At 38.4% G+C, this 23,366-nt stretch overlaps 1 protein-coding gene and 1 long non-coding RNA gene across 2 annotated transcripts in view; one reads left to right on the forward strand and one right to left on the reverse strand.

The window, feature by feature from the left end:
• LOC133538929 (CD209 antigen-like protein E) overlaps positions 1-23,366 on the reverse strand; it is a 43,321-nt gene that overhangs the window by 571 nt on the left and 19,384 nt on the right. The gene's annotated exons all lie outside the window — the stretch shown is intronic.
• The window catches only part of LOC133538930 (uncharacterized), a 34,924-nt gene continuing 31,515 nt past the window's right edge, over positions 19,958-23,366 (forward strand). Inside the window, exon 1 of the long non-coding RNA XR_009803136.1 lies at positions 19,958-20,109. This is a non-coding gene — a long non-coding RNA (uncharacterized LOC133538930). The remainder of the gene's footprint in view (positions 20,110-23,366) is intronic.

The raw sequence follows: 23,366 nt of genomic DNA on the forward strand, positions 1-23,366 counted from the left end.
TAGACATGGAACATGATAGTATGTTTATATACCTGTACAGTACTTACTTCTTTAAAAATATACAGTAAATATATACACACACATATATATTTATACAATACTTCTTTACTTTACTATACTTTACTATATTATGGATCACAATGTGGGAAGAAAAGGGATGGAAATGACAGGGAGGAAAGAGGGAGAAAGAGGAACGGAAAGGAAAAAGGAAAATTAAAGCTGCAAGCTGTGTTGGTCGGGTCCGCCTTTGGCTGCCGCCACTACTCAAGCCCTGGTCTAAGTCAGACCAACATAGAGGTTTTTGTTTCATGTCTCTACGATATTCCTAACAGAAATTACATGCAGTTTTATCTGGGTTTTTACTAGGGGGCGCTAGAGCGCAATTTAGATTTTTTAGGGTTTGGGTTTTTATTAGATGGCAAATTTCACCAGTCCTGATGTGTGTGTAAAATTTGGTGAGTTTTGAAGCATGTTAGGGGGTCAAATTACAGATCGGCGTTTCTGGATGTTGTTGATAAATGGCTTTCGCTTTGTATAGTAGAGCTTTAACTTGCACTTTGAAGCATTTTAAAGGGGTCAAATTACAGCTCAAAGAGGCAAAAATTACATTTTTTAGGTAACTTTGCGCAGGGGTTCTTTGAAGGCGCGTAAAATCAAAACCGGAGCAGTAATCAAAACTCTGTTCTATACTTTTAATCAGAAGGGTTCAATCTCTCTCCTGTGCGAGTTTGAAGCCGAAAGGACAAACGCACTCAGAGGAGATAACTTTTGAAAAAAGGTGACGGGTGTTTACAAAACATTTGTTTTGAAGGGGTAATTTTTAACTTCCTGTTGATTTTTGCTGAAAGATGTTAATGATCTAAATGTAGGTCTAAGTGAGACCTACACAGAAGTTTTTGTTTCATGTCTTTCCGGCATTCCTACCGGAAGTTACAAGCAGTTTTGTCTGTGTTTTCTTCCTAGAAGCATTTATTTCTGTGTTTTATTCAAAAATTGCGCAAGAGCGCAATTTGAGTTTTTTTTTTTTTTTTCATTACATCGCAATTTCTGCCAGTCCTAATGTGTGTGCCAAGTTTGGTGAGTTTTGAAGCATGTTAAGGGGGTCAAATTACAGCGCATAGGTGCGAAATAAAGAAAGAATAATAAAACGCACCAGTTTCAATAGGGTCCTTGGCCCATGGCAAAGGACTCCTATGGAGTCCTTTGCCATGGGCCAAGGACCCTAAAAAAAGAAAAAAAAAGTGTATGCACGATTGTGCATTTGAACAATTCTATGTGGTATGTGTAGATATGTGTATATACAGTCGTGATCAAAAGTTTACATACATTTGTAAAGAACATAATGTCATGGCTGTCTTGAGTTCCCAATACTTTCTACAACTCTTATTTTTTTAAGTTCTGACCACAAAACTTTCCTCCAGAAGGTCTTATCCATGTGATGTCAGATGAAACAAAAAATTAGCTGTATGGCCACAATACCCAGCAATATGTTTGGAGGAGAAAAGGTGTGGCCTTTAATCCCATGAACACCATACTCACTGTCAAGCATGGTGGTGGTAGTATTACAGTGGGGCAAAAAAGTATTTAGTCAGCCACCGATTGTGCAAGTTCTCCCACTTACAATGATGACAGAGGTCTCTAATTTCCAGCATAGGTACACTTCAACTGTGAGAGACAGAATGTGAAAAAAAAAATCCAGGAATTCACATTGTAGAAATTTTAAAGAATTTATTTCAAAATGATGGTGGAAAATAAGTATTTGGTCAACCATTCAAATCTCTCACTGATGGAAGGAGGTTTTGGCTCAAAATCTCACGATACATGGCCCCATTCATTCATTCCTTAACACGGATCAATCGTCATGTCCCCTTAGCAAAAAAACAGCCCCAAAGCATAATGTTTCCACGCCCATGCTTCACAGTAGGTGTGGTGTTCTTGGGATGCAACTGAGTATTCTTCTTCCTCCAAACACGACGAGTTGAGTTTATACCAAAATTGATACATGGATGATACAGCAGAGGATTGGGAGAATGTCATGTGGTCAGATAAAACCAAAATATAACTTTTTGGTACAAACTCTACTCGTCGTGTTTAGAGGAAGAAGAATACTGAGTTGCATCCCAAGAACACCATACCTACTGTGAAGCATAGGGGTGGAAACATCATGCTTTGGGGCTGTTTTTCTGCTAAGGTGACAGGACGATTGCCGTGTTAAGGAAAGAATGAATGGGGCCATGTATCATAAGATTTTGAGCCAAAACCTCCTTCCATCAGTGAGGGCTTTGAATGGTTGACCAAATACTTATTTTCCACCATAATTTACAAATAAATTCTTTAAAATTCCTACAATGTGAGTTCCTGGATTTTTTTCATAGTCTGTCTCTCACAGTTGAAGTGTACCTATGATGAAAATTACAGACCTCTGTCATCATTTTAAGTGGGAGAACTTGCACAATCGGTGGCTGACTGAATACTTTTTTGCCCCACTGTATGCTCTGGGCTTTTGTTGCTGCCAATGGGACTGGTGTTTTAAATGGAACAATGAAAAAGGAGGGTTCAGGACAACCTAAAATCATCAGCCCGAAGTTTGGGTCTTGGGCGCAGTTGGGAGTTCCAACAGGACAATGACCCCAAACACACATCAAAAGTGGTAAAGGAATGCCTAAATCAGGGGAGAATTAAGTTTTTTGTTACGGTGCACACACATTCTGCTTCTCCCTCCACGGCGGGAGCACTTAGAGGCTTCTCAGTGAGTCCCACAGGACCCACACGCCTGCACAGATCCCAGCCACGCGCCTTCACAGCTGGAGGCAATTTGCAATCGACGCACCTGGTTTTGAGGAGCAGCAGCATAAAGGCTCACTCTGCTGACTACTCTGTGCCGGAACGTAGCCTCTGTCTCAGTAAGCTTCTCATCTCTGGCTCCTCACCTGTGTCTGCTCTCTCTTTGTTCCCTCGTATCTGTACTTACCTGTCCTTGTCGTCTCCTGTTCCCACAGTTCTCTTTGTGTCTCAGTAGTGCGCCTCACTCGCTGATCTCCCCCTGGGCCCTGACTGCCTTCTTCGATCCTTGACTTCCCCGCTTTCGGACTTGGACTTCAGGACGTCTCTCTCTAGCCCTACGGACCTCGCTTGTATCACGACCCTTTTTTGCCTTGGCCCTTTTGGACTTGTTTGCTTCCACAACCAACACACACTTACAACCTCCAGTAAATCCTATCTGGTTAAATTCTACACATAACCTCGCATGCACACATATACTAGCATACACACTCTACTTATCCATCAAAAGCTTTATAAAACCTGTTAAGCTAGACCTCCTGCTGTTGTGCCGTCTCCTTCCCACTTGTCATACTTAACTGTTTTAGAATGGCTTTCCTAAAGTGCTGACTTAAATGTGTGGACAATCCTGAAGAAACAAGTCCATGTAAAAAAAACAACACATTTAGTGGAACTACACCAATTTTGTCAAAAGGAGTGGTCAAAAATTCAACCAGAGGCTTGTGGATGGCTACCAAAAGTGCCTTATTGCAGTGAAACCTGCCAAGGGACATGTAACCAAATATCAACATTGCTGTATGTATACTTTTGACCTAGCATATTGGATCACATTTTCAGTAGACCCATAATAAATTCATAAAAGAACCAAATTTCATTAATGTTGTTTGTGACCAACACGTATGTGCTCCAATCACTCTATCATAAAAAATAAAAAAAATTGTAGAAACTATTGGAAACTCAAGACAGCCATGACATTATGTTCTTTACAAATGTATGTAAACTTTTGAGCGCGACTGTACATATGTTTATATTGGTAAATGCATGTGATCAAGTACTATCATTTTGACAAAGACTGTAGAGTCCTTTCTTGTGTTTCTTTGTCTCAAGATTGTTTTCTTGTTGGTTTTCCTCTATTTGACACGTACAATAACCAAAAATGATTCCCGGGCGTGGCCACCGCTGCTGCTCACTGCTCCCCTCCCCTCCCAGTGGGTGATTAAGGGGATGGGTCAAATGCAGAAGACAAATTTCACCACACCTAGTGTGTGTGTGACAATCAATGGTACTTTAAGTTAACAAAGTGAATGTGGAAAGGGTAGGCATAATAAGCTTTTAGCTTCAGCCTATGCCCTTTTGTCCAGAAAATGTAAACCAATACTTTTTTTAATCAATTATTGAACTTGAATTGTACTCTTTTTATTTACTGATTACTAAGTAAAAAACCATTGAATTGAAATTAAAGCACAGCAGCTGCTCAGATGGTTCCTTATTTACCTCCCCTATTTCATTTTGTTTTTCATGGTTGAACATTTTATTTCAGTTTTTTAGTTACTCGTGTCCGTGCATTTTAATTGACTTCTTGCCAGCCTCATTGCTGGGCTACATCCGGTCAAGCTTTCTCAACCGTTACTCGGTATTTTAGTGTGCCTTTTTGTATTTTTCTCTGCATCTGGAAATGGACTAACAATGAATCTTGTCTTTTCAGACTTGGAGATGTTGTTACAATGTAGGATTACTGTGTTAAACAATGCTAAAGCATCACTGTTGGATTTATTACGTGTATATGTATTTATGGCGGGCTTGCTTGGGAGTTCTAAGATGGGCGTGGCTACCACTGTCAGGTGACTACTTGGGTAGCTTTTAAAAAAGGTGTCATTGTTCGGCCCTGGGGGTTCTTGAGGAACCAGCGGGACGGCGAGGTTGGAAGCTTCCGGAAGGAGAGACGCGGAACTACCAAACATTTGGAGTGAATTTGGCGGCGGCGAGAGTATCTAAATCTGTTTTGGCGGTTGAGCATAAGCTGTTTTGTGACTGGATCGAGATGGAAGGGGATAGTGACGAGATGTATGAGGATAGTATGGAAATGGATAGGACTAGAGGGGAGAGAGGAAAGAAGGGGAGAGGAGGGAGTGAAGGAAAGTCGAGTACTAAAAGAGTGCATGAAGACGATGAAGAGGTTGATAAGAGGAAAAGGGTTATGATGGATGAATATAAGATAATTTATACATTTAAATCAAACCAAGATATGAATGACATTAGTTTGATGACACTGGTTAAGGGATTAAAGAAGGACATTGGAGAGGTGGAGATAGCGAAGGTGCTCAGGGACGGACGGCTGTTGATTAAATGCAAAAATGGAGAGCAAAAGAACAAAGCAATGCGATTGCAAAAACTGTGCAACAAAATAATAAAGGAAAAAATCGAAGTGGGAGAACGAAAGGGGGCAAGAGGAGTCGTGACAGGAATCCCAAGAGGAGAAAATTTAGATGATCTGAAAAAAGAAATAAAAGGAGGAACTGTCACTATGATGAAAAGAATGATGGCATTTAGGAACGGTGAAAAGACTGAGAGCGAATCCGTGCTAGTGCAATTTGCAGAGGAGGTCCTACCAGAGAGAATCATGATTGGGTATCTAAGCTTCTATGTTAGAGCTTACGTGCCACCCCCAGTACGCTGTTTCAAGTGCCAACGCTATGGGCACATAGCTAGTGTTTGTCATGCTAAGATGAGATGTGGACGGTGTGGAGGAGAGCATGAATATGGACAATGTGGAGAAAATTAACAGGTCAAGTGTTGTAATTGTGGCGGGAATCACACAGCAGCGTATGGGGGCTGCATCATAAGAAAACAGGCAACAGAAGTACAGCAAATCAGAGTTGAAAGAAATATTACATACGCAGAGGCAGTTAAAATAAGAAATCAAGAAAGTGCAGAACAGGACAGAAGTGAAAATAGTTCAAGAAATAAAAAACAAGAGGCAGCAAATACAGGAATTTCCATGGACAAACTAGTTGTATTCCTGGCTTATGTAATAAATTGTACAGAACAGGCTAGAAACAAGACTGAGAAAATCAAAATAATTGTCAAAGCAGCAGCAATGTTTTTAAATTTAAAAGAACTATCTGGGGAACAGGTGCAAGGTGAGCTACAGAGAGTAGACGAGACCGAGTCATGTTACCACAATCCAACGCCATGTTAATTGTTCAGTGGAATGCCAGAAGTTTGATAGCAAACGGACAGGAATTAAAGGGATATATGAATGATATGAAAAATAAACCACATATAATATGTATTCAAGAAACATGGCTGAAGCCAAAATTAAACTTTATAATAAAAGGATATATAACGATACGTAAAGATAGGAATGATGGGCAAGGAGGAGGATGTGCCATATTTATTAAGGAAGATATGCATTATTCAATATTAAAAGTAAAACAAGAACTAGAGATAGTAGGAGTAGAAGTATGGAATAATAAAGAAAGATACAAAGTACTAAACTTCTATAATCCATGCAAGAAATTAGAAATTCACCAACTAGAAACAATAATGGAGCACTGGAGTGGCAATATTATTTGGTGTGGTGACTTTAATGCACATAACACAATGTGGGGTGAAAGGGATGACTGGAATGGGGATACATTGGAAGCACTTTTGGAGGAAAAAGAACTGGTGTGTGTGAATGATGGGTCGGGAACAAGGTTAGATGTCGTCACGGGTAAAGAAACAGCAATAGATTTAACACTAGTGTCACAAGGGTTAGCAGGAAAGGTGGAGTGGGAAGTAAATAAATACAGCACAATGGGAAGTGATCACTATCCAATCTTCATTCACATAAACATAAATCATAGGACAGAAAACACTAGGATAGAAGGAAGATGGAAGTATAATCATGGTGACTGGGAGAAATTTAGGGAAATTACCGACATAACTTTAAAGGAAGTAGATATAAATCAAGATATTGAACAATTAAATACAGATATTACAAAGTGCATAATAGAAGCAGCCGAACAGAGCATACCAAGGAATAGTATAGGGAGAAGAAGGAAGATAGTGCCGTGGTGGACACAAGAGTGTACAGATGCAATACAAGAACGGAATAGAGCATTTAGAATATTGAGAAGAACACATAATTTCCAAGACATGATCCAATATAAAAGGCATCAAGCTAGAGTAAGGTATGTTATTAAAAAAACAAGAAAACACCATTGGATAACTTTTTGTGAAACACTAAATAGAACTACTCCTTTAAGCCAAGTGTGGGGAATGATCAAGAGAATGTCAGGGGTCAGAAAAGAACATAAAAATCATGTGATGAAAGATGGAATGCGGAGTGTGGTAGGAAATAAAGAAAAAGCAGAACTTTTAGCAAAAACCTTTGTTAAAGTGCACAGTAATGATAATTTGAGAAATGTAGAAAAACAAAAGAGAGAAGAAACAATTAGTTTAAATATTGAGGAAATGAAGGAAGACAACGATAATAGTTTTATCAACACTATGGATATGACATTTTCTTTGGATGAAATGGTTCGAATTTTAAAAAAAGTTAAAAATACGACGCCAGGGAAAGACCTGGTGAGTTATCAAATGATCAAAAATTTAGGTAGCATCGGCAAAGAAGTGGTCTTGAAATTATATAATAGGATATATGAAGAAGGAAAATTACCAGATGAGTGGAAAACAGCTGTAATAATTCCAATATGCAAGCCAGGGAAAGATCCGGAAGAGGCAGGAAATTATAGGCCGATAGCATTGACCTCAAATTTGGGCAAAGTAATGGAAAAAATTATTAATGAAAGATTAATATATTATTTAGAGTCAAAAGAAATTATAAAAAACTACCAAAGTGGTTTTCGTAAAGCAAGAAGCACAAATGACCCAGCAGTGCAGCTGGAAGAGGAAATTAGAAAGGGACAAATAAATAAAGAAAGTATAGTTGCGGTATTTTTTGACATAGAGAAAGCGTATGATATGTTGTGGAAACAGGGGTTGCTGATGAAACTAAATAGGATTGGGATTAGAGGAAGAATGTACAGATGGATAAAATACTTTTTAACAAGTAGAACATTATTAGTAAAAATAGAGAATGAATATAGCAGAGAATACGAAGTGGAAAATGGGACCCCACAAGGGAGTATAATAAGTCCAGTACTATTTTCCATCATGATAAATGAAGTTTTTAGTGAAGTGGAAAGGTTAGTGGAGGTGGCATTGTTTGCTGATGATGGAGTGATGTGGAAGAGAGGTAGAAATACAAATCATATAGAAAAGAAGATTCAAAAAGCGGTAAATAATGTTCAAGACTGGGGGACGGCTTGGGGTTTAAGATTCTCTGTTGGAAAGACAAAAGTCATACATTTTACGAAGAGGAAAGTACAAAACAAGCTCCAAATAAAACTCTATGGAGAAAATATAGAAGAGGTACAAGTATTTAAATATTTAGGAATATGGTTTGATAAAAATATGAACTGGTCAACCCACATCAGCAAGATAGTGGAGAAAAGTAAAAAGGTGTTAAATATAATGAGGGCTTTGAGGGGTAAAGATTGGGGGGTTGATAGGTTGACATTGAAAACAATATATATCACTTTAATTCGGTCTGTTATCGACTACGGATGCATTATTTATCGATCTGCTTCAAAAACTCTACTTGAGAAAATAGACCGGATCCAGTCGCAGGCGTTAAGATTATGTTGTGGAGCTACTAAATCTACTCCAGTGGCAGCATTACAAGTAGAAATGAATGAAAAACCTTTGGACATGAGGAGAGATCAACTCTCAGCAGTTTATTGGGCAAACTTAAAAGGATCCAAGCAAGGACATCCAACCCGTCAAGTGCTAATAAATTGCCAAGAAAAAGGGAAGAAAAAAATTAATAGTTCTGGGTGGATAATAGGAGATATATGTAAAAAAAACACAAATTGACAATATTAAAGTGAGCCCTACAGTACCAATTCCTGCAATACCACCGTGGATGTATGAAAACCCAAAGGTAAACATGCAATTACTGAAGAATAGACATTTAAATAGTTACCAAATAGAACAACGGATTGAGGAAATGTTTTTTGATAATATTATGATATACACAGATGCATCAAAAACTATAAATAGTAAAGTAGGAGCTGCTGCAGTTATCCCACAGAGAAATATAGGGTTGAATAAAAGAATTAGTGATAAACTATCTGTTTTTACGGGGGAATTGGTAGCAATTTATATGGCAGTTAACTGGATAGAGGAAAACAAAGCTAGGAAAGTAGTCGTGTGCTCGGACTCCAGCAGTGCATTGACGAGCATAAAAAACATAGCATCAGACACAAGACTAGATATAGTTTATGAAATAGTTCCGGCAATCTACAGGATAAATAAAGTGGGAGGTGTGGTAACATTTCTTTGGGTTCCTGCTCATGTAGGAGTTGAGGGAAATGAGTTAGCTGATAGATACGCAAAAGAAGCAACCACTAAAACAGCAGTAAATATGGAGATTAAGCACAGTAAAGAAGAAGTGAAGAGCATAATTAAGATAGAACACAATAAAAAGTGGCAGGATAATTGGAATAGGGAAATAAAAGGTAGAGAGTTTTACAAAGTCCAGAGGAGAGTAGGTGTCATGAGAGGAGGGGGTAGAAATAGGAAAGAAGAAGACATTATTACTAGAATGAGATTAGGACATACTTATCTAAATAGTTCACTAAAATTGATAGGCAAACATACTACAGGGCTGTGTGATTTTTGCCATCAAATAGAGAATGTTAACCAGTTTTTAACACAATGTAGGAAATACAATAGCGAAAGAGAAATACTGGAAAATAAGTTAGCAAAAGAAAATATTAGGTTAGAAGTGGGAAGTATATTAGGATTGCATTCAGAAAACATAGGATAGAAAGCAATATACACATATTTAAAAAACATTGGGTTGAATAAAAGAATATAGAGTAGGGATCCACCTCGGTCCACACTCCATTACAGTAGGTGGCGGTAATGCACACCAGAAGGTTGCTTGCCAACTGCCATAAAAACAAAAGAAGAAGAAGAAGAAGTTTGGTAAAATACAGCGGGCTTCGTCACCTGCATACCCCGGACGTTGGCTTGGACGCGGAACTACCAAACATTTGGAGTGAATTTGGCGGCGGCGAGAGTATCTAAATCTGTTTTGGCGGTTGAGCATAAGCTGTTTTGTGACTGGATCGAGATGGAAGGGGATAGTGACGGGATGTATGAGGATAGTATGGAAATGGATAGGACTAGAGGGGAGAGAGGAAAGAAGGGGAGAGGAGGGAGTGAAGGAAAGGCGAGTACTAAAAGAGTGCATGAAGACGATGAAGAGGTTGATAAGAGGAAAAGGGTTATGATGGATGATTATAAGATAATTTATACATTTAAATCAAACCAAGATATGAATGACATTAGTTTGATGACACTGGTTAAGGGATTAAAGAAGGACATTGGAGAGGTGGAGATAGCGAAGGTGCTCAGGGACGGACGGCTGTTGATTAAATGCAAAAATGGAGAGCAAAAGAACAAAGCAATGCGATTGCAAAAACTGTGCAACAAAATAATAAAGGAAAAAATCGAAGTGGGAGAACGAAAGGGGGCAAGAGGAGTCGTGACAGGAATCCCAAGAGGAGAAAATTTAGATGATCTGAAAAGAGAAATAAAAGGAGGAACTGTCACTATGATGAAAAGAATGATGGCATTTAGGAACGGTGAAAAGACTGAGAGCGAATCCGTGCTAGTGCAATTTGCAGAGGAGGTCCTACCAGAGAGAATCATGATTGGGTATCTAAGCTTCTATGTTAGAGCTTACGTGCCACCCCCAGTACGTTGTTTCAAGTGCCAATGCTATGGGCACATAGCTAGTGTTTGTCATGCTAAGATGAGATGTGGACGGTGTGGAGGAGAGCATGAATATGGACAATGTGGAGAAAATTAACAGGTCAAGTGTTGTAATTGTGGCGGGAATCACACAGCAGCGTATGGGGGCTGCATCATAAGAAAACAGGCAACAGAAGTACAGCAAATCAGAGTTGAAAGAAATATTACATACGCAGAGGCAGTTAAAATAAGAAATCAAGAAAGTGCAGAACAGGACAGAAGTGAAAATAGTTCAAGAAATAAAAAACAAGAGGCAGCAAATACAGGAATTTCCATGGACAAACTAGTTGTATTCCTGGCTTATGTAATAAATTGTACAGAACAGGCTAGAAACAAGACTGAGAAAATCAAAATAATTGTCAAAGCAGCAGCAAAGTTTTTAAATTTAAAAGAACTATCTTGGGAACAGGTGCAAGGTGAGCTACAGAGAGTAGACGAGACCGAGTCATGTTACCACAATCCAACGCCATGTTAATTGTTCAGTGGAATGCCAGAAGTTTGATAGCAAACGGACAGGAATTAAAGGGATATATGAATGATATGAAAAATAAACCACATATAATATGTATTCAAGAAACATGGCTGAAGCCAAAATTAAACTTTATAATAAAAGGATATATAACGATACGTAAAGATAGGAATGATGGGCAAGGAGGAGGATGTGCCATATTTATTAAGGAAGATATGCATTATTCAATATTAAAAGTAAAACAAAAACTAGAGATAGTAGGAGTAGAAGTATGGAATAATAAAGAAAGATACAAAGTACTAAACTTCTATAATCCATGCAAGAAATTAGAAATTCACCAACTAGAAACAATAATGGAGCACTGGAGTGGCAATATTATTTGGTGTGGTGACTTTAATGCACATAGCACAATGTGGGGTGAAAGGGATGACTGGAATGGGGATACATTGGAAGCACTTTTGGAGGAAAAAGAACTGGTGTGTGTGAATGATGGGTCGGGAACAAGGTTAGATGTCGTCACGGGTAAAGAAACAGCAATAGATTTAACACTAGTGTCACAAGGGTTAGCAGGAAAGGTGGAGTGGGAAGTAAATAAATACAGCACAATGGGAAGTGATCACTATCCAATCTTCATTCACATAAACATAAATCATAGGACAGAAAACACTAGGATAGAAGGAAGATGGAAGTATAATCATGGTGACTGGGAGAAATTTAGGGAAATTACCGACATAACTTTAAAGGAAGTAGATATAAATCAAGATATTGAACAATTAAATACAGATATTACAAAGTGCATAATAGAAGCAGCCGAACAGAGCATACCAAGGAATAGTATAGGGAGAAGAAGGAAGATAGTGCCGTGGTGGACACAAGAGTGTACAGATGCAATACAAGAACGGAATAGAGCATTTAGAATATTGAGAAGAACACATCATTTCCAAGACATGATCCAATATAAAAGGCATCAAGCTAGAGTAAGGTATGTTATTAAAAAACAAGAAAACACCATTGGATAACTTTTTGTGAAACACTAAATAGAACTACTCCTTTAAGCCAAGTGTGGGGAATGATCAAGAGAATGTCAGGGGTCAGAAAAGAACATAAAAATCATGTGATGAAAGATGGAATGCGGAGTGTGGTAGGAAATAAAGAAAAGCAGAACTTTTAGCAAAAACCTTTGTTAAAGTGCACAATAATGATAATTTGAGAAATGTAGAAAAACAAAAGAGAGAAGAAACAATTAGTTTAAATATTGAGGAAATGAAGGAAGACAACGATAATAGTTTTATCACACTATGGATATGACATTTTCTTGGATGAAATGGTTCGAATTTTAAAAAAAGTTAAAAATACGACGCCAGGGAAAGACCTGGTGAGTTATCAAATGATCAAAAATTTAGGTAGCATCGGCAAAGAAGTGGTCTTGAAATTATATAATAGGATATATGAAGAAGGAACATTACCAGATGAGTGGAAAACAGCTGTAATAATTCCAATATGCAAGCCAGGGAAAGATCCGGAAGAGGCAGGAAATTATAGGCCGATAGCATTGACCTCAAATTTGGGCAAAGTAATGGAAAAAATTATTAATGAAAGATTAATATATTATTTAGAGTCAAAAGAAATTATAAAAAACTACCAAAGTGGTTTTCGTAAAGCAAGAAGCACAAATGACCCAGCAGTGCAGCTGGAAGAGGAAATTAGAAAGGGACAAATAAATAAAGAAAGTATAGTTGCGGTATTTTTTGACATAGAGAAAGCGTATGATATGTTGTGGAAACAGGGGTTGCTGATGAAACTAAATAGGATTTGGATTAGAGGAAGAATGTACAGATGGATAAAATACTTTTTAACAAGTAGAACATTATTAGTAAAAATAGAGAATGAATATAGCAGAGAATACGAAGTGGAAAATGGGACCCCACAAGGGAGTATAATAAGTCCAGTACTATTTTCCATCATGATAAATGAAGTTTTTAGTGAAGTGGAAAGGTTAGTGGAGGTGGCATTGTTTGCTGATGATGGAGTGATGTGGAAGAGAGGTAGAAATACAAATCATATAGAAAAGAAGATTCAAAAAGCGGTAAATAATGTTCAAGACTGGGGGACGGCTTGGGGTTTAAGATTCTCTGTTGGAAAGACAAAAGTCATACATTTTACGAAGAGGAAAGTACAAAACAAGCTCCAAATAAAACTCTATGGAGAAAATATAGAAGAGGTACAAGTATTTAAATATTTAGGAATATGGTTTGATAAAAATATGAACTGGTCAACCCACATCAGCAAGATAGTGGAGAAAAGTAAAAAGGTGTTAAATATAATGAGGGCTTTGAGGGGTAAAGATTGGGGGGTTGATAGGTTGACATTGAAAACAATATATATCACTTTAATTCGGTCTGTTATCGACTACGGATGCATTATTTATCGATCTGCTTCAAAAACTCTACTTGAGAAAATAGACCGGATCCAGTCGCAGGCGTTAAGATTATGTTGTGGAGCTACTAAATCTACTCCAGTGGCAGCATTACAAGTAGAAATGAATGAAAAACCTTTGGACATGAGGAGAGATCAACTCTCAGCAGTTTATTGGGCAAACTTAAAAGGATCCAAGCAAGGACATCCAACCCGTCAAGTGCTAATAAATTGCCAAGAAAAAGGGAAGAAAAAAATTAATAGTTCTGGGTGGATAATAGGAGATATATGTAAAAAAAACACAAATTGACAATATTAAAGTGAGCCCTACAGTACCAATTCCTGCAATACCACCGTGGATGTATGAAAACCCAAAGGTAAACATGCAATTACTGAAGAATAGACATTTAAATAGTTACCAAATAGAACAACGGATTGAGGAAATGTTTTTTGATAATATTATGATATACACAGATGCATCAAAAACTATAAATAGTAAAGTAGGAGCTGCTGCAGTTATCCCACAGAGAAATATAGGGTTGAATAAAAGAATTAGTGATAAACTATCTGTTTTTACGGGGGAATTGGTAGCAATTTATATGGCAGTTAACTGGATAGAGGAAAACAAAGCTAGGAAAGTAGTCGTGTGCTCGGACTCCAGCAGTGCATTGACGAGCATAAAAAACATAGCATCAGACACAAGACTAGATATAGTTTATGAAATAGTTCCGGCAATCTACAGGATAAATAAAGTGGGAGGTGTGGTAACATTTCTTTGGGTTCCTGCTCATGTAGGAGTTGAGGGAAATGAGTTAGCTGATAGATACGCAAAAGAAGCAACCACTAAAACAGCAGTAAATATGGAGATTAAGCACAGTAAAGAAGAAGTGAAGAGCATAATTAAGATAGAACACAATAAAAAGTGGCAGGATAATTGGAATAGGGAAATAAAAGGTAGAGAGTTTTACAAAGTCCAGAGGAGAGTAGGTGTCATGAGAGGAGGGGGTAGAAATAGGAAAGAAGAAGACATTATTACTAGAATGAGATTAGGACATACTTATCTAAATAGTTCACTAAAATTGATAGGCAAACATACTACAGGGCTGTGTGATTTTTGCCATCAAATAGAGAATGTTAACCAGTTTTTAACACAATGTAGGAAATACAATAGCGAAAGAGAAATACTGGAAAATAAGTTAGCAAAAGAAAATATTAGGTTAGAAGTGGGAAGTATATTAGGATTGCATTCAGAAAACATAGGATAGAAAGCAATATACACATATTTAAAAAACATTGGGTTGAATAAAAGAATATAGAGTAGGGATCCACCTCGGTCCACACTCCATTACAGTAGGTGGCGGTAATGCACACCAGAAGGTTGCTTGCCAACTGCCATAAAAACAAAAGAAGAAGAAGAAGAAGTTTGGTAAAATACAGCGGGCTTCGTCACCTGCATACCCCGGACGTTGGCTTGGACGCGGAACTACCAAACATTTGGAGTGAATTTGGCGGCGGCGAGAGTATCTAAATCTGTTTTGGCGGTTGAGCATAAGCTGTTTTGTGACTGGATCGAGATGGAAGGGGATAGTGACGGGATGTATGAGGATAGTATGGAAATGGATAGGACTAGAGGGGAGAGAGGAAAGAAGGGGAGAGGAGGGAGTGAAGGAAAGGCGAGTACTAAAAGAGTGCATGAAGACGATGAAGAGGTTGATAAGAGGAAAAGGGTTATGATGGATGATTATAAGATAATTTATACATTTAAATCAAACCAAGATATGAATGACATTAGTTTGATGACACTGGTTAAGGGATTAAAGAAGGACATTGGAGAGGTGGAGATAGCGAAGGTGCTCAGGGACGGACGGCTGTTGATTAAATGCAAAAATGGAGAGCAAAAGAACAAAGCAATGCGATTGCAAAAACTGTGCAACAAAATAATAAAGGAAAAAATCGAAGTGGGAGAACGAAAGGGGGCAAGAGGAGTCGTGACAGGAATCCCAAGAGGAGAAAATTTAGATGATCTGAAAAGAGAAATAAAAGGAGGAACTGTCACTATGATGAAAAGAATGATGGCATTTAGGAACGGTGAAAAGACTGAGAGCGAATCCGTGCTAGTGCAATTTGCAGAGGAGGTCCTACCAGAGAGAATCATGATTGGGTATCTAAGCTTCTATGTTAGAGCTTACGTGCCACCCCCAGTACGTTGTTTCAAGTGCCAATGCTATGGGCACATAGCTAGTGTTTGTCATGCTAAGATGAGATGTGGACGGTGTGGAGGAGAGCATGAATATGGACAATGTGGAGAAAATTAACAGGTCAAGTGTTGTAATTGTGGCGGGAATCACACAGCAGCGTATGGGGGCTGCATCATAAGAAAACAGGCAACAGAAGTACAGCAAATCAGAGTTGAAAGAAATATTACATACGCAGAGGCAGTTAAAATAAGAAATCAAGAAAGTGCCGAACAGGACAGAAGTGAAAATAGTTCAAGAAATAAAAAACAAGAGGCAGCAAATACAGGAATTTCCATGGACAAACTAGTTGTATTCCTGGCTTATGTAATAAATTGTACAGAACAGGCTAGAAACAAGACTGAGAAAATCAAAATAATTGTCAAAGCAGCAGCAAAGTTTTTAAATTTAAAAGAACTATCTTGGGAACAGGTGCAAGGTGAGCTACAGAGAGTAGACGAGACCGAGTCATGTTACCACAATCCAACGCCATGTTAATTGTTCAGTGGAATGCCAGAAGTTTGATAGCAAACGGACAGGAATTAAAGGGATATATGAATGATATGAAAAATAAACCACATATAATATGTATTCAAGAAACATGGCTGAAGCCAAAATTAAACTTTATAATAAAAGGATATATAACGATACGTAAAGATAGGAATGATGGGCAAGGAGGAGGATGTGCCATATTTATTAAGGAAGATATGCATTATTCAATATTAAAAGTAAAACAAAAACTAGAGATAGTAGGAGTAGAAGTATGGAATAATAAAGAAAGATACAAAGTACTAAACTTCTATAATCCATGCAAGAAATTAGAAATTCACCAACTAGAAACAATAATGGAGCACTGGAGTGGCAATATTATTTGGTGTGGTGACTTTAATGCACATAGCACAATGTGGGGTGAAAGGGATGACTGGAATGGGGATACATTGGAAGCACTTTTGGAGGAAAAAGAACTGGTGTGTGTGAATGATGGGTCGGGAACAAGGTTAGATGTCGTCACGGGTAAAGAAACAGCAATAGATTTAACACTAGTGTCACAAGGGTTAGCAGGAAAGGTGGAGTGGGAAGTAAATAAATACAGCACAATGGGAAGTGATCACTATCCAATCTTCATTCACATAAACATAAATCATAGGACAGAAAACACTAGGATAGAAGGAAGATGGAAGTATAATCATGGTGACTGGGAGAAATTTAGGGAAATTACCGACATAACTTTAAAGGAAGTAGATATAAATCAAGATATTGAACAATTAAATACAGATATTACAAAGTGCATAATAGAAGCAGCCGAACAGAGCATACCAAGGAATAGTATAGGGAGAAGAAGGAAGATAGTGCCGTGGTGGACACAAGAGTGTACAGATGCAATACAAGAACGGAATAGAGCATTTAGAATATTGAGAAGAACACATCATTTCCAAGACATGATCCAATATAAAAGGCATCAAGCTAGAGTAAGGTATGTTATTAAAAAAACAAGAAAACACCATTGGATAACTTTTTGTGAAACACTAAATAGAACTACTCCTTTAAGCCAAGTGTGGGGAATGATCAAGAGAATGTCAGGGGTCAGAAAAGAACATAAAAATCATGTGATGAAAGATGGAATGCGGAGTGTGGTAGGAAATAAAGAAAAAGCAGAACTTTTAGCAAAAACCTTTGTTAAAGTGCACAATAATGATAATTTGAGAAATGTAGAAAAACAAAAGAGAGAAGAAACAATTAGTTTAAATATTGAGGAAATGAAGGAAGACAACGATAATAGTTTTATCAACACTATGGATATGACATTTTCTTTGGATGAAATGGTTCGAATTTTAAAAAAAGTTAAAAATACGACGCCAGGGAAAGACCTGGTGAGTTATCAAATGATCAAAAATTTAGGTAGCATCGGCAAAGAAGTGGTCTTGAAATTATATAATAGGATATATGAAGAAGGAACATTACCAGATGAGTGGAAAACAGCTGTAATAATTCCAATATGCAAGCCAGGGAAAGATCCGGAAGAGGCAGGAAATTATAGGCCGATAGCATTGACCTCAAATTTGGGCAAAGTAATGGAAAAAATTATTAATGAAAGATTAATATATTATTTAGAGTCAAAAGAAATTATAAAAAACTACCAAAGTGGTTTTCGTAAAGCAAGAAGCACAAATGACCCAGCAGTGCAGCTGGAAGAGGAAATTAGAAAGGGACAAATAAATAAAGAAAGTATAGTTGCGGTATTTTTTGACATAGAGAAAGCGTATGATATGTTGTGGAAACAGGGGTTGCTGATGAAACTAAATAGGATTTGGATTAGAGGAAGAATGTACAGATGGATAAAAGACTTTTTAACAAGTAGAACATTATTAGTAAAAATAGAGAATGAATATAGCAGAGAATACGAAGTGGAAAATGGGACCCCACAAGGGAGTATAATAAGTCCAGTACTATTTTCCATCATGATAAATGAAGTTTTTAGTGAAGTGGAAAGGTTAGTGGAGGTGGCATTGTTTGCTGATGATGGAGTGATGTGGAAGAGAGGTAGAAATACAAATCATATAGAAAAGAAGATTCAAAAAGCGGTAAATAATGTTCAAGACTGGGGGACGGCTTGGGGTTTAAGATTCTCTGTTGGAAAGACAAAAGTCATAAATTTTACGAAGAGGAAAGTACAAAACAAGCTCCAAATAAAACTCTATGGAGAAAATATAGAAGAGGTACAAGTATTTAAATATTTAGGAATATGGTTTGATAAAAATATGAACTGGTCAACCCACATCAGCAAGATAGTGGAGAAAAGTAAAAAGGTGTTAAATATAATGAGGGCTTTGAGGGGTAAAGATTGGGGGGTTGATAGGTTGACATTGAAAACAATATATATCACTTTAATTCGGTCTGTTATCGACTACGGATGCATTATTTATCGATCTGCTTCAAAAACTCTACTTGAGAAAATAGACCAGATCCAGTCGCAGGCGTTAAGATTATGTTGTGGAGGTACTAAATCTACTCCAGTGGCAGCATTACAAGTAGAAATGAATGAAAAACCTTTGGACATGAGGAGAGATCAACTCTCAGCAGTTTATTGGGCAAACTTAAAAGGATCCAAGCAAGGACATCCAACCCGTCAAGTGCTAATAAATTGCCAAGAAAAAGGGAAGAAAAAAATTAATAGTTTTGGGTGGATAATAGGAGATATATGTAAAAAAACACAAATTGACAATATTAAAGTGAGCCCTACAGTACCAATTCCTGCAATACCACCGTGGATGTATGAAAACCCAAAGGTAAACATGCAATTACTGAAGAATAGACATTTAAATAGTTACCAAATAGAACAACGGATTGAGGAAATGTTTTTTGATAATATTATGATATACACAGATGCATCAAAAACTATAAATAGTAAAGTAGGAGCTGCTGCAGTTATCCCACAGAGAAACATAGTGTTGAATAAAAGAATTAGTGATAAACTATCTGTTTTTACGGGGGAATTGGTAGCAATTTATATGGCAGTTAACTGGATAGAGGAAAACAAAGCTAGGAAAGTAGTCGTGTGCTCGGACTCCAGCAGTGCATTGACGAGCATAAAAAACATAACATCAGAAACAAGACTAGATATAGTTTATGAAATAGTTCAGGCAATCTACAGAATAAATAAAGCGGGAGGTGTGGTAACATTTCTCTGGGTTCCTGCTCATGTAGGAGTTGAGGGAAATTAGTTAGCTGATAGGTACGCAAAACAAGCAACCACTAAAACAGAAGTAAACATGGAGATTAAGCACAGTAAAGAAGAAGTGAAGAGCATAATTAAGATAGAACACAATAAAAAGTGGCAGGATAATTGGAATAAGGAAACAAAAGGTAGAGAGTTTTACAAAGTCCAGAGGAAAGTAGGTGTAATGAGAGGAGGGGGTAGAAATTAGGACATACTTATCTAAATAGTTCACTAAAATTGATAGGCAAACATACTACAGGGCTGTGTGATTTTTGCCATCAAATAGAGAATGTTGACCAGTTTTTAACACAATGTAGGAAATACAATAGCGAAAGAGAAATACTGGAAAATAAGTTAGCAAAAGAAAATATTAGGTTAGAAGTGGGAAGTATATTAGGATTGCATTCAGAAAACATAGGATAGAAAGCAATATACACATATTTAAAAAACATTGGGTTAAATAAAAGAATATAGAGTAGGGATCCACCTCGGTCCACACTCCATTACAGTAGGTGGCGGTAATGCACACCAGAAGGTTGCTTGCCAACCGCCATAAAAACAAAAGAAGAAGAAGAAGAAGTTTGGTAAAATACAGCATGCTTCGTCACCTGCATACCCCACTGGTAAGATCATTTTATGTCCGCTTTTCTTGGTTAGATCAACTGAACTATCGTTTGAAATCCATGTTTGCTGGCTTCCTTTCTTTTTTGTTTGTCGTGTGTTCGCTAAGTCCGCGGCGCTTGTTGTGCGGCTGGCTGGCTGTTTGACAGCCAGAGCAAACACGCACTGTTTTAGCTTTTGAACGACATCGGCAAAATGATTAAGTTAAAGAGTACAACCACAGTAATGTGCGGATTGAAAACTGTTGTATTAGAGTGTTGTCACGTTGTGTGTGTCCGGCTGAATTTGAATGATCGTAGGTTTATTCTTGGCTTGAGTTTGAAAATACCGGCACTTTACTTCCTGGTTTGGCTGATGGGATTTGTAGTTTTATAATGTAGTTCTGCTTAAATGTGTAATGTGTGGCTCAAATAGAGCGACTGTGTATTGTTTTGTTTTAGTATGCTTGTCCATGAATCATGGCGACATTATAAATGATTCTGATCACATTTAAAACATATGACATAAATTAATGATGATAATAACATGTAATGCTTAAATTAATAAGTTAGGATAAAATCAGTGATTGATAATATGTCATATCGTGGTTGACAACAATATGGTTCAGTTGATTAATTCATGTCTATTATTTACATTATGATGATTCAAAAATAGATACATTGTTTTGTTGTGTTCATGTTTACTTTTAGGTTATTACCTGCTGCTTCTATTGATAATGCAGCTATTGCTGCTGCTGCTATTGCTGCTGATGCTATTGCTACTACTGCTACTATTGCTGCTGCTGCTATTGCTGCTGCTGCTAGTGCTACTGCTGCTATTGCTGCTGCTCCTATTGCTACTACTGCTGCTGCTAGTGCTACTGCTGCTATTGCTACTACTGCTGCTAGTGCTACTGCTGCTATTGCTGCTGCTGCTGCTATTGCTACTACTGCTGCTGCTAGTGCTACTGCTGCTATTGCTACTACTGCTGCTAGTGCTACTGCTGCTATTGCTACTACTGCTGCTGCTAGTGCTACTGCTGCTATTGCTACTACTGCTGCTAGTGCTACTGCTGCTATTGCTGCTGCTGCTATTGCTACTACTGCTGCTGCTAGTGCTACTGCTGCTATTGCTACTACTGCTGCTAGTGCTACTGCTGCTATTGCTACTACTGCTGCTAGTGCTACTGCTGCTATTGCTACTACTGCTGCTGCTAGTGCTACTGCTGCTATTGCTACTACTGCTGCTAGTGCTACTGCTGCTATTGCTACTACTGCTGCTGCTAGTGCTACTGCTGCTATTGCTACTACTGCTGCTAGTGCTACTGCTGCTATTGCTACTACTGCTGCTAGTGCTACTGCTGCTATTGCTGCTGCTGCTATTGCTACTACTGCTGCTGCTAGTGCTACTGCTGCTATTGCTACTACTGCTGCTAGTGCTACTGCTGCTATTGCTGCTGCTGCTATTGCTACTACTGCTGCTGCTAGTGCTACTGCTGCTATTGCTATTACTGCTGCTGCTAGTGCTACTGCTGCTATTGCTACTACTGCTGCTAGTGCTACTGCTGCTATTGCTACTACTGCTGCTAGTGCTACTGCTGCTATTGCTGCTGCTGCTTCTGCTATTGCTACTACTGCTGCTAGTGCTACTGCTGCTGCTAGTGCTACTGCTGCTATTGCTGCTGCTGCTATTGCTGCTGCTGCTATTGCTACTGCTACTATTGCTACTGCTGCTATTGCTGCTGCTGCTATTGCTACTACTGCTGCTAGTGCTACTGCTGCTATTGCTGCTGCTGCTAGTGCTACTACTGCTGCTGCTAGTGCTACTGCTGCTATTGCTGCTGCTGCTAGTGCTACTGCTGCTATTGCTGCTGCTGCTAGTGCTACTGCTGCTATTGCTGCTAGTGCTATTGCTGCTGCTGCTATTGCTGCTGCTGCTATTGCTACTGCTGCTATTGCTGCTGCTGCTATTGCTACTACTGCTGCTGTAGTGCTACTGCTGCTATTGCTGCTGCTGCTATTGCTACTACTGCTGCTAGTGCTACTGCTGCTAGTGCTACTGCTGCTATTGCTGCTGCTGCTAGTGCTACTACTGCTGCTGCTAGTGCTACTGCTGCTAGTGCTGCTGCTGCTAGTGCTGCTGCTGCTAGTGCTACTGCTGCTGCTAGTGCTACTGCTGCTATGGCTACTGCTGCTGCTATTGCTACTGCTGCTGCTATTGCTACTGCTGCTACTACTGCTGCTACTGCTGCTTTTACAGTACCAAATAAAACAAGCAAAAAAGTGCACAGCCAGTAAGTCCTTTCATGCTGAGTGACGACCCCTATTCAGAGGGCCAATACGGAAATAACTGGACAATCACATTATTAGCTTTATGCATTTTGGCAGTTTAGGATACCTTTGTTTGCTGGGTTTTGCAGTCTGGCTACGTGGTGATGTTACAGCGAGGTGGACGTACTTATTTGGATTAGTCAAGGTCTTAGCCCAGACCTGTAGGCAAATTAAGGCCCGGGCACCCGTTAGGTTTTTCAACCTGGCCCGCCAGACATTCCCAAATAATTTTTTTTAGATCTTTGAGATGGAAAGTGTAGCTGCCATTATGATATGCATTCAAATGACCGTAAGTCTTGAACTATACAAAGTATTTCAATGGTGGGAATCTGCGCTTTTGCATGATATACTAGTTACTATGATAATCTAATTAGTTACTATGGTCATCGAATTAGTTACTATGGTAATCTAAGTCCCAACAGCTCAGACGAGGCAGTGTGGGTAGGGAGTGTTTCCACAAAGTGTTTCCAAGAGCAAGCCTGAAAATGTGGGTGTCAGACGCGGAAGGAGATTTTTACAACAAAGTTCTAAAGCAGTGGTTCTTAACCTGGGTTCGATTGAAACCTAGGGGTTCGGTGAGTCGGCCTCAGGGGTTCGGCGGAGGTCAAGACACTCCTGAGTCATCGTGTAAATAAAAATTTCTCCCTATCGGCGTATTATACACTCCCAAACAATGTTCCCTCTAATTTTCCATCTGATTTGCAGGTGTGGAATTTGTTCTGAGTTCATGCACTGTGTTGTTGTTTTTTTCTTTGAACAAGGTGGTGTTCATGCACAGTTAGTTTTTTGCACTAGTAAAGAAAACATATAACTGCCTCCAATTTTGAAAAAAAAAAAAAAAAAAAGAAAAAATATTTTTCACTAAAGAAGGTGAATGTGCATATGAAACTAGTGGGGTTCAGTACCAACAAGGGTAAAAAACACTGTTTTAAACCTTAGTGATGGTTTTT

The sequence above is a fragment of the Nerophis ophidion genome, linkage group LG20, assembly GCF_033978795.1.
Source record: "Nerophis ophidion isolate RoL-2023_Sa linkage group LG20, RoL_Noph_v1.0, whole genome shotgun sequence".
Classification (NCBI taxonomy): Eukaryota; Metazoa; Chordata; class Actinopteri; order Syngnathiformes; family Syngnathidae; genus Nerophis; species Nerophis ophidion.